Below are 10,460 nucleotides of genomic sequence, written 5' to 3' on the forward strand. Positions count from 1 at the left end.
TATGATTCTTTGGATAACTAATTCATGTGATTTCACTTTTTGTAGCAAAAAAGGTTAAAATAAAATTTTAAATAATTTTTTTGGGGTGAATGACTAGGCATGTCCATTTAAATATTAAAATTTTGCAGTTGATTAGTTGCTGTCCAGTCAGATAGATTTAACTTATTCTGAGTATTTTAAATTGCGTGTTTGTTTTGAGTCTTATTTACCTTGGCAAAATTCAAATTCTCGCAGAAGGACTCCATACCTAAGGGATGAGATACTTTTCTATGGAAAGTATCATTTTGGTATGCTCTGCAACCTGAGGGATGTAACTTTTGTGCCATGTATGAATTAGAGAGTGCAAGATTGGCATAGAGAGGGCTGTGAAACAATATAAAAAGGTCCCAATATAAATTTGAAGTTAAAATTGTGACTAAATTAAAATCTGGCAGGTAAAAACTCTGTTTCCTTGCTATTACATAATTTTGCTTTTCAACTTAATAATGAATTTGAGATCCAAACACTCCTTTGGTCAAATAAACACTGTGAAAAGCAAAATTATTTGGAACTCTGAATTTGGCTTAATGCTCTGCATTGCTCATGTTGTATTGTTTCCAAATATTACCTGAAGTTAGAGGTGAAGTTGCTTAAATCCCACGTGATAATGAATCAATCTCAATTTGACCACTAGAATTGGTAGCATGGGGCTACACTGGGGAAGGCTGTGTACAACAAATGCATTAAAGACAAATGCCCTTTGCAAGGATGTGAATGGATCCCAAAGTTTCAAAATGAGTCTCTCATTCTGACTAACAGGGATTAATTTAATATAAAACTATAAAACTCAACCAAAAATAAATTAAAGCAAAGAAGTTTTAAATTACTTTTATTTTCTTTTGGAAATGTTTATTTTCATTTTCCTTAAATTCTTTGAAACAAGAAGCAATTCATGTGCATTCTTCTTGAATCAATGGTGCATTAACTTATTAACAATGAAAGTCTGGTGTAACTGCTTGTAAGAGAGGACAGCATTATGTTATACACATCTGCATCAGTCAGAAAAACTTACATTATTCTATGTTAAAAAACAATCCCCCAAACTCAGTGGCATAAAACAACAAAAGTTTATAAGCTCAGATTAAATGTCCAATGGGATCAGCAGTAGATTCTTTTTACCAGACTCCATCTCGATACAGGCTCTGCTCCATGGATTGCTTCAGTAAGGAAAAGGAACTCTGGAGGGCTGTGCGAAGGCAATTAAATGCTCTGGCATGGAAATGGCATGCAAACCTTCCATTCGCAGCTCATTTATCAGATTTAATCAAATCCTCTCCCCTCAAGAAGTTGTCCAGGAAGTTCAAGTTTTAGTGACAAGCATGATGATAATTCAGTGTCTGCGAACAGCACTAATGACAGGCACATTTTAGGAACAGAGCAAAACCAAAAGATACTGAGTCTCCAGAGAACTCCAGAGTCATAGCAGAATTGATTAAAAATGATAAGGGAGAATACAATTTTAACTGGCTATATGCAAAATCTTTTTCTTTACTGTGGTGCCATTAAATCTCATGGGCAGTCACAAATGTCATTTTTTTTCTAGGGTTTAGTTATAAGGCAAACCAGTTGGTAGCAGTAATACAACCACTACAACCTTAACTTTGGTTAATATGTTTGTTGCAATCATAATCAGTGTCTGACTTCAAGCCTACTCAGATTTTGTTTAAAGTTCCCTGGTAGAAAACTATGCTTTCTGTTGAATAAAAAATGGAAAAAAAAATATTCTCCTAGACAATTTCACTTTCTTCAGTTTTCTTTGCTGAAGAAAACAAAGATCAGATAGTTTATTTGAACTAAAACACAAACATTTTGGCCAATGTTTATGCTCATAAGAAAGCTTGTGGGTATGACACATACGTAGCTATTATAAAAATAAAATAAAACTGGAGAACTATGTGAAAACTACTATAATAAAGTTCTTGTCTCATAATAGTATTTTGTCTATTTTAAGAGCTGATGAACTACATTAGAAAACTTATTTCATTTGCTGCTTGATATTAGTTACTTTGCTTATTTTTAACAGATTTATTATAATAAAATCATCAGATACATTATAAACATACATATGTTTACGATTATATGCCCCCCCAAATCTCCTCATGACCCTTTGTAATTCCATCCTCTGCCTCTTCCCACCCTCCACATTCCATGCCCAGGCAAACACGGATATGCTTTCTGCTGTTATATATTAGTTCACAGTTCTTAGAATTTTATTTAAATGGAATCATACACTATGCACTCACTTTTGCTTGGCTTCTTTCACTTAGGATAATTATTTTGGGATTTACCCAGATTGTAGTATGTATCGATAATTGGTTTCTTTTTATTGCTGAATAGTATGCCTCTGTAGGGGTATATCACAGTTAACTTATTCATTCACCTGCTAGCATTTGGATGGTGCTCTTTTTGGGGCTACTACAAATACATCCACTATGAATATTCATGTATAGATATTTTAATGAATATATGCTATTATATTTCTTGAGTAAATGCCTCAGAGTAGAATAGTTATATCTTATTGTAAGTATATCTTTGGCATGTTAAAAATGTAAACTATTTCCAAGGTGGTTAAATATCTTGCATTTCCGTGAGCAATCCATAAGACTATCACTTCCTTCACATTCGTGCCAAAGTATGATGTGGTTATTGTTTTTAATTTTAGTAATTTTAACAAGTGTGCAGTGTAATCTCATTGTGATTTTAATTTACATTTCTCTACTAATAATGGTGAGCATGTTTTCATCTCTGTATATCAGTCTTTGTATCTCCCGTTCAGCTATTTTGTCCATTTTTTATTGGTATGTTTGTTAACTTATTATTGAGTTTTGAGTTTTTAATATGCTCTGGATACAAGTCCTTTATCAATATGTGCCTGTATTTTAATTTTCTTAATGTCTTTTGAAGAACAGACATTTTTAATTTTGGTGAAGTCCAATTTATAACAGTTTGCTCTTTTGTGGATCATCTGCCTGATGTTTCGTGTAGGGTCACAACGGTTTTCTCCTCTGATTTCTTCTAGAATTTTTATATTTTAGTTTTTACATTTAGGTCTATGACTTGTTTTGAGTTAAATTTGTATATGGTTCAAATTATGTATTGAAATTAAACTTGTTTGCGTATGACTATCCAAATTTTATAACACTATTTGTTGTAAAGACTGTCTTCTTGCCACTGAATTGCCCTTATACTTATGCCAAACATCAGTTCTTTTGTGTGTATTTATTTTTGGGCTTGATTCTGTTCCATTGATCTATTTGTCTATTTTTGTGCAATGCCACATGTCTTGATTACTGTAGCTATACTACATCTTGAAAAAGGCCAGTAGTGTCCATCTTTTAGTCATCTAACATTACTGTTTTTAAGTTGTTTCAGATATTTTAGGTCTTTTGCACTTCCTATAAATTTTAGAATTCATTTTTTTCAATTTCTACAATAAACAGTTGGAATTTTGGTTGGGATTGTGATGAATCAGTAGATCAATTTGGGGAAAATAGATATCTTAAAAATATTGCAACTTCAGTATTGACTATTCCAGCCCATTGTGGAACAGCATTTCATATACTTAGGTCTTTAATTTGTCCCAGCAATACTGTTAGTTTTCAGTGTATAGGTCTTTTCCATATTTTGTTAGATTTATCAAAAAATCAAAGTTTTTGATAAAATTTTTATTTCTAAAAGAATTTCTGATTTTCTGATTTTTGGTATGATATGGAAATAAATGGACTACTATTACTGATCTTGTATCTTGCAACCTTGTTAATCTCATTTAAGTACTATGCCAGTTTGTGTTTTGTTTTGTTTTGTCTGTAGATGCCCTTTATCAGGTTGAGGAAGAATCCTCCAATTCTTAACTTTAAGAGAGGATTTATTAGAAATGGATATTGAATTTTTAAAATACTTTTCTTCATTTATTAAAACAGTTGTTTATTTTTTCTTTCTTAGTTTTTAATATGGTGAATAATATCAACTAATTTAAAAAAATCAGAGCAATTTTTCTTTTAATTAAAAGCAACTTAGAATTATAGGAAAATTTCATAGATAGTAGAGAGTTCCCATACACCCCACACCCAGTTTACCCTATTACTAATGCCAATATTGATGCATTATTATTAACTAAAGCCCACATTTTATTCAGATTTCCTTAGCTTTTACCTAATGTAGTCTTTCTGTTCTAGGATCCTATCCAGGATACTGTATTACATTTAGTCATAGTTCCCATAGGCTCCCCTTGGCTGTGACAGTTTCTTAGATTTCCTTGTTGATGATGATATTGACAGATCTTATGAGTACTGATCAGATATTTTGTAGAATGTCCTTCAATTGGAATTGGTCTGATGTTTTCTCATGTTTAGAATGGATTAGGGGATTTTGTGGGAGGACTACAGAAGTGAAACACCATTTTCATCACATGGTATCAAAGGTACATACTCTCAACCTGACTGATGGCTGCTGAGAATGACTTTGATCACTTTGCTGACATAATGTCTGTCAGGTTTCTCCACGGTAAATTCATTCTGCTTTTTTTTTTCCCACTTTCCATTCTGTACTCTTTGAAAGGAAGCCACTATGCTCAGACCAACTTAATGTGCAGAGAAGTATGCTCCAACTCTTTGAGGACAGAATATCTACACAATTTATTTTCAATTCTTCTGCATGGGAGATTTGTCTATCCCCCTCCCCATGTTTATTTATTTAATCATTTATTTATATCTTTATGGACTCTTGGAGTTCTATATTCTACTTTTGGTTCTAATCCAGTACATTTTATACTTTGTGTTATCACCCAATACTACTTAATTTTGTTATTTAAATTGTTACAGCAATTGACCTCTTCAGCAAGAACTATCAAACTTTTAAAAGAAAACTGGGGAAGCTTCTTCAGGACCTTGCATTAGGCAATGATTTCTTAGACCTTACACTCAAAGCACAACAACAACAACAACCAAAATAGAGAAACAAGACCTCATCAAAATTAAAATCTTTATGCCTCAAAGGAGTTTATCATGAAAGTCAAATGACAACCTACACAATGGGAGAAAGTATTTGGAAACCATATATATATCTGATAAAGGCTTAATAACAGAATATATAAAGAAATACTTCAACTTAACAGCAAAAAGACAACCCACCCAATTAAAAAGTGGGCAAAAGTCTTGAATAGGAATCTCTCCAAAGAAGAAATACAAATGGCCAGAAAGCACATGAAAAGGTGCTCACCATCATTAACCATCAGGGAGATGCAAATTAAAACCACATTGAGATACCATTTCACACCCTCAATTAGAATGGCTAATATTATAAAATGGAAAATAACAAGTGTTGGAAGGGATGTAGAAAAATAGGAACATGCATTCATTGTTGGTGGGAATGTAAAATGGTACAGCCACCATGGAATACAATTTGGTGTTTCCTCAGAAAGCTAAGTGTAGAACTACCATATGACTTGGCAATCCCACTTCTAGGTAAAAGCCCAAAGTATAAAAGCAGGTACTTGAACAGATTTTTGCACAATGATGTTCTTAGCAGCATTATTCACAATTGCCAAAACATGGATGCAATCCAAGTGTCCATCAACCGATGAATGGATAAATTCAGCCATAAAAAGGAAGGACGTTCTGATACATGTGACAACATGGATGAATCTTGAAGGCATTTTGTTGAGTGACATAAGATAGACACAAAAGGACACATATTGTATGTCCTCACTGATTTGAAACAATTAGAACACATAAGTCTATATAGTCATAGACTCATAGAGTCCCACTGTTATGAGGGGACAGGGTAAGGATAGGGAATGGGAAGTTAAGGCTTAAAATGTTCAGGGTTCCTATTTGGAATGATGGAAATATTTGGGTAATGGATGATGGTGATGATAGCACAATACTGTGAATGAAATTAACAGCACTGAAATATATACCTGAATGTGATTAAAAGGGGAAATGTTAGATTGCATATATGGTAACAATAAAAATTTTTTAAAAATCTGTGGAACTACAACACACAAACTGTAAACCCTGTGTTAAACAATGGACTGTAGTTAATGTACAAACTATAAAATTTGCTATCATCAACTATAACAAATGTTCCATACCAATGCAAAGCATTAATAATAGTGTAGCATATGGGAATCCTGTATTTTATGCATGATTGTTCTGTATACTCACAATTTCTCTAAGAAATAAAGAAAAAGTATAGTGTTCCTGCTCTTAAAAAATCAATCATTTTTTCTACAAGTGTGTCATCATACATTCTTTCCCACACTTTAAAATGATTTTACTTAGTTCTGGGTAAACAGGGCTTAAAGCTGGAGGAAAGGTAGAAGAGGAAATATTGGGAGACAACAGGCTAAAACCAAGTTTCAATAACTATCTTTTGCTCACTTCCTTCTCAAAATCTGCCTTTTTTGTATCTCTCAACACTAAGGGTGCCTCTGTCATTCTGACAGCACACCTCTTTCCTACTGTGTTTTGTTCATCTGTATTCCTAAATGCATATTTCTTGTCTATTTTATCTATTCAGATTTTGGATCTCATTTCTATGTTTTTGTAAAATAGAAATGTCTCTTCAATCAGTGACACACTCCAATTTTTATTATTTTGGGGGTTTTATTTGTTTCTTTTAACTTATATTTTTTACTGAGGGATCAACAAAAAGAAAAAAGGACACACAAGGTTTTTTGCTTAGTGGATAACTTAACTTGAAACACAGCCAGCCACAAGATAGTGTCTCTAGATAACTTCTTTGTATAAGGAAACCTTGTATTTTCCTAACAGCAAAACTGTTTCTGCTAAAAAAAAAAAAAAAAATCTGCACTGCACATGAGTATTTGCACATGAGTGTGTTTAAGCAGCTTTATCCGTAATTGCCAAAACTTGGAAGAACCCAAGATGTCCTTCAATACTTCAATAGGTGAATAGATAAACTATAATCCATCCATAAAGTGGACTATCATTCAACAATAAAAATAAATGAAAATAAACGGTCATCATGCAACCCCACGAAGATGGCTCACCCCAACGAGCGTGTTCAGAGCTCTGCCAGATCCCGGGGTGGAATATAAACTTGACAGCAAAGGCACCCTCTGTGAATACAAGACTTCCTTCAGGAGTAACACCATGTGGCACCAGCTGCCTACTCCGCCCGGTGCAAGCCCCTCTCCAGAGCCTCCCCTTGTCACTGACATGCCCACATGGCTGCAGGGCCAGCAGCTCCCCCAGCAGGCCCCTGGCTTGTGATTTCCCCGCAAACGTCCTTTGACCGGAAGCTGCCCGATAGCACAAAAAAGTTCACCAAGCAACCAGTCATCCTCCAGTGACCTGGGATCCAGCAGAAGTGGCCACTGGAGACAGAAAGTGGGATACCAGGGGCATCAGTCTCCTCTGCTGCTTGACCACCAGGCCTCAGGCCTTCTGGAATGTGAAGGAGCCCTGGAGCGGGAAGAAATCCTGGAAGGAATAGGCACCCTGAAACCAAATGGCATGGTCCACCTTCCAAAGTCCTGAGTTCCTATAAAGAAAGCACCCTTAAGAAACATGGAAGTTGCAAAGATTCCCCCAATAAGTGCTCTCATATTGGATATAAAAGTTTCTCAAGCCATTCCAACAGCAACAGACTCGCCAGTAACACATCCAGCAATAGTGACAACAAGCACTTTGGATCTGGAGACCTGATGTACCCTGAGATGCTGGAATTAACCTACATCAAAGAGGAGCCTCCACTGACAGCGGCATCGATACAACCCCTTGCATGCTCACTTCAATCCTTGGCCCAATGTACCTGACGGGCAGCAGGTTCGTGATTCACAGTCGAGCAAAGCAGTGGACTGACCCTGCTGACATCTCTGAGACTGATGACCAGCAAGCGAAAATGTATGCTGTTCACAGCTATGCATCCACTTTTTTTGTCAGCAATACTGCTGAAGGCAGCATGAGTGACATAAGTGAAATCTTTTCTCATTCCAGTGGTTCGTAACATTCAGGAGCCCTTCAGCTCACTCTTCCAAAAATAGCGGGTCTCTGGATACATCCAAAGACTACATTGTATTCCGCAATAGCAGTCAACAGGTTTATGGGTCCGTGTCCACATCCTGCCACAGGCAAGGGGCAGTGAGCAAATATGTCGTCGGCTGGAATAAATCAGAGGCAGCCCTCCACCTGAGGAGCCTGAAGTAACGGTCTGTCAGGGAATCCATAGTGAGTTGGATACCGTGTCCACGTAAGCCAGACGGTGATGGGAGATAGATGCTGTTTCAGAAGCTCAACATTTTCTTTCAAAAGAAGATTTTCTGAAATTGATGCTTCCTGGTAGCCTGTTGGTGGGGGTGGGGGTGGGGGTGGGGAAGTTTTCAGTTTATGGGAACCTGTCTCCAAGAAGGTCGCTGGATTGCACACTCTCCGATGAGAGCATATGCAGTAATTGGAGAGGCTCTTCCTATGGCAGTTCTTGAAGTTTAGTTCTTGACCAAGCCTTGCCCAACGACATCCTGTGCAGCACCACGCCTCCCTCCCACAGCACGCCACCTCCCCGGACCCACCTGGTGCCAAGCTCCACCTGCCTGGGAAATGAGTTCTGGTTCTTCCACGGGTCCTTATTGGATAATTCCAAATGCACTGACTTTGGCCTGATGCCCCTCCTGGACACCGCCATGGGGCTGGATTGGTCCCACATTGGGGATGTGTTTGAAGACCAGAGTGGCATCCTTCTGTACCTTGACAGATACGCAACATGTGCAGGAGTTGGAAGGGGCCCAAGATCTACCATCATGTGTAGATCCAGGCAATGGAAAGGATTTAATGGATGCAACCTGGGAGCATTCTCCATCAACACTGGCTGGCAAAGTCAATCAGCTGGAATTAATTCTTTGGCAACTACAGATTGACCTTCAAAAGGAAAAACAGGACAAGCTGAAGTTCAGCATTTGAAACAAGACAACATGAGACTGCAGGGGGAGTCCCAAATAGGGACAGCTCAGTTGTGAAAATTCACAGAATGGATTTTCAACACCATAGACAAGAAATCTTAACCAGTCCATTTCCCCTCAAGGGACAACTGTGGAAATGCCTGTTGTCCCTGAGAAGTCTCAATAATGTGGTTTTTAAACCGTGCTTTCAATCAACCATAGATGTTCTTCCTATTCTGCTCCATCCAGCCAGCACCATTCATCCCAGCAAAATAGGAGAGGCTCGATTCTTTCTTGGTAGCCATCTTGTGGTAGCAGAGAGTGACGGTGACGTGAAAATGAGTGTAATTCCTGGTGTCAAAACAAATGTAAAACCTTGGTGTCAGTTCAGACCTTTTTCTTTAGATTTTACTAAAATGGTGCTCTGGCTTGGGTTTACCAGAAGAGGGAAGGTAGTTGGGTTTTATTTTCTATATATCAGGTGACCTGGTAGAGATGTTAAAGCAATTTATCATAGTTTGGGCTTTAGTATTGTAAAATAAACCTAAAAAAATATATATATTTAGACGCATACTTTTTAAAGTTAGAGATGCTCTATTCTTTTGTACATGCAGTAGTTTTATTTCCATAGCCACATTAGCGTAACAATAAGAACGGAGGCATAGTAAATGGTTGGAAAAGCTCAGTTGGAGGAAAAAAAAAAAGCACTGATATGTTTAAAACTAATTTGAATGCAGTTACTTCAGAGACATGTATTTGGAGGAACAAATGGTGACTGGTGCCTGAATATTAACAGTGTTCTGATTTAAAAAAAAATAAATAAATAAGATACTTTTGATGTGTAAATAGCCTAAGGGCCTACTATGTAGTCACTTCAACTCTTAGTTCACTTTTATATAGTTAATGCACTGCTGATTTAAAAAAAAAAAAAAGGTAAATCTGCTTGATTACTAGAACTCCCCTATGCTGGGAGCCAGCAGAATCATATGTACAATGCCAAATTTATCTTTGTACAGAAGCTTTGATGAAGTGTCTTGTATTTAACACCCTTGTTTAAGCTTACTTAACCTTAAATTGTTAATTTTATAGTTTGGTTTTATCTACACTACAATGAAGAAGGTAGATAGCAGCAAGCTCAGATATGACTTAGCTTGCCAGAAATAGACTGAGGAGTGGGATGGGGAAATTCTAACAACTGGATGCTGTTAGTACACAAATTATTTATATTGCTTTACTGTTTTTAAATGTTATATTTGAGATGAACATACATTCTGCTTTTAAAATGAATGTTTAAAAGAAGTCCATAAAAAAAGTAATAAAAAATAAATGAGTTGTAAAGACATGAAGGAACATGGAAGAAACTTAAATGCACATAGCTAAGCGAAAGAAGCCAATCTGAGAAAACTACATAATGCATGATTCCAACAATATGACGTTGTGGAAAAGGCAAAACTTTGGAGACAGTAAAAAGATCAGTGGTTGCCAGAGATTCAGGGGCAGGAGAGATGAATAGACGGATGTG

At 36.5% G+C, this 10,460-nt stretch overlaps 1 pseudogene; it reads left to right on the forward strand.

Annotated features, from left to right (window-relative positions):
• The first annotated feature begins 7,017 nt into the window (after positions 1-7,017).
• On the forward strand, positions 7,018-9,061 carry LOC119530390 (annotated as a pseudogene).
• Positions 9,062-10,460: the final 1,399 nt, after the last annotated feature.

The sequence above is a fragment of the Choloepus didactylus genome, chromosome 3, assembly GCF_015220235.1.
Source record: "Choloepus didactylus isolate mChoDid1 chromosome 3, mChoDid1.pri, whole genome shotgun sequence".
NCBI lineage: Eukaryota > Metazoa > Chordata > Mammalia > Pilosa > Megalonychidae > Choloepus > Choloepus didactylus.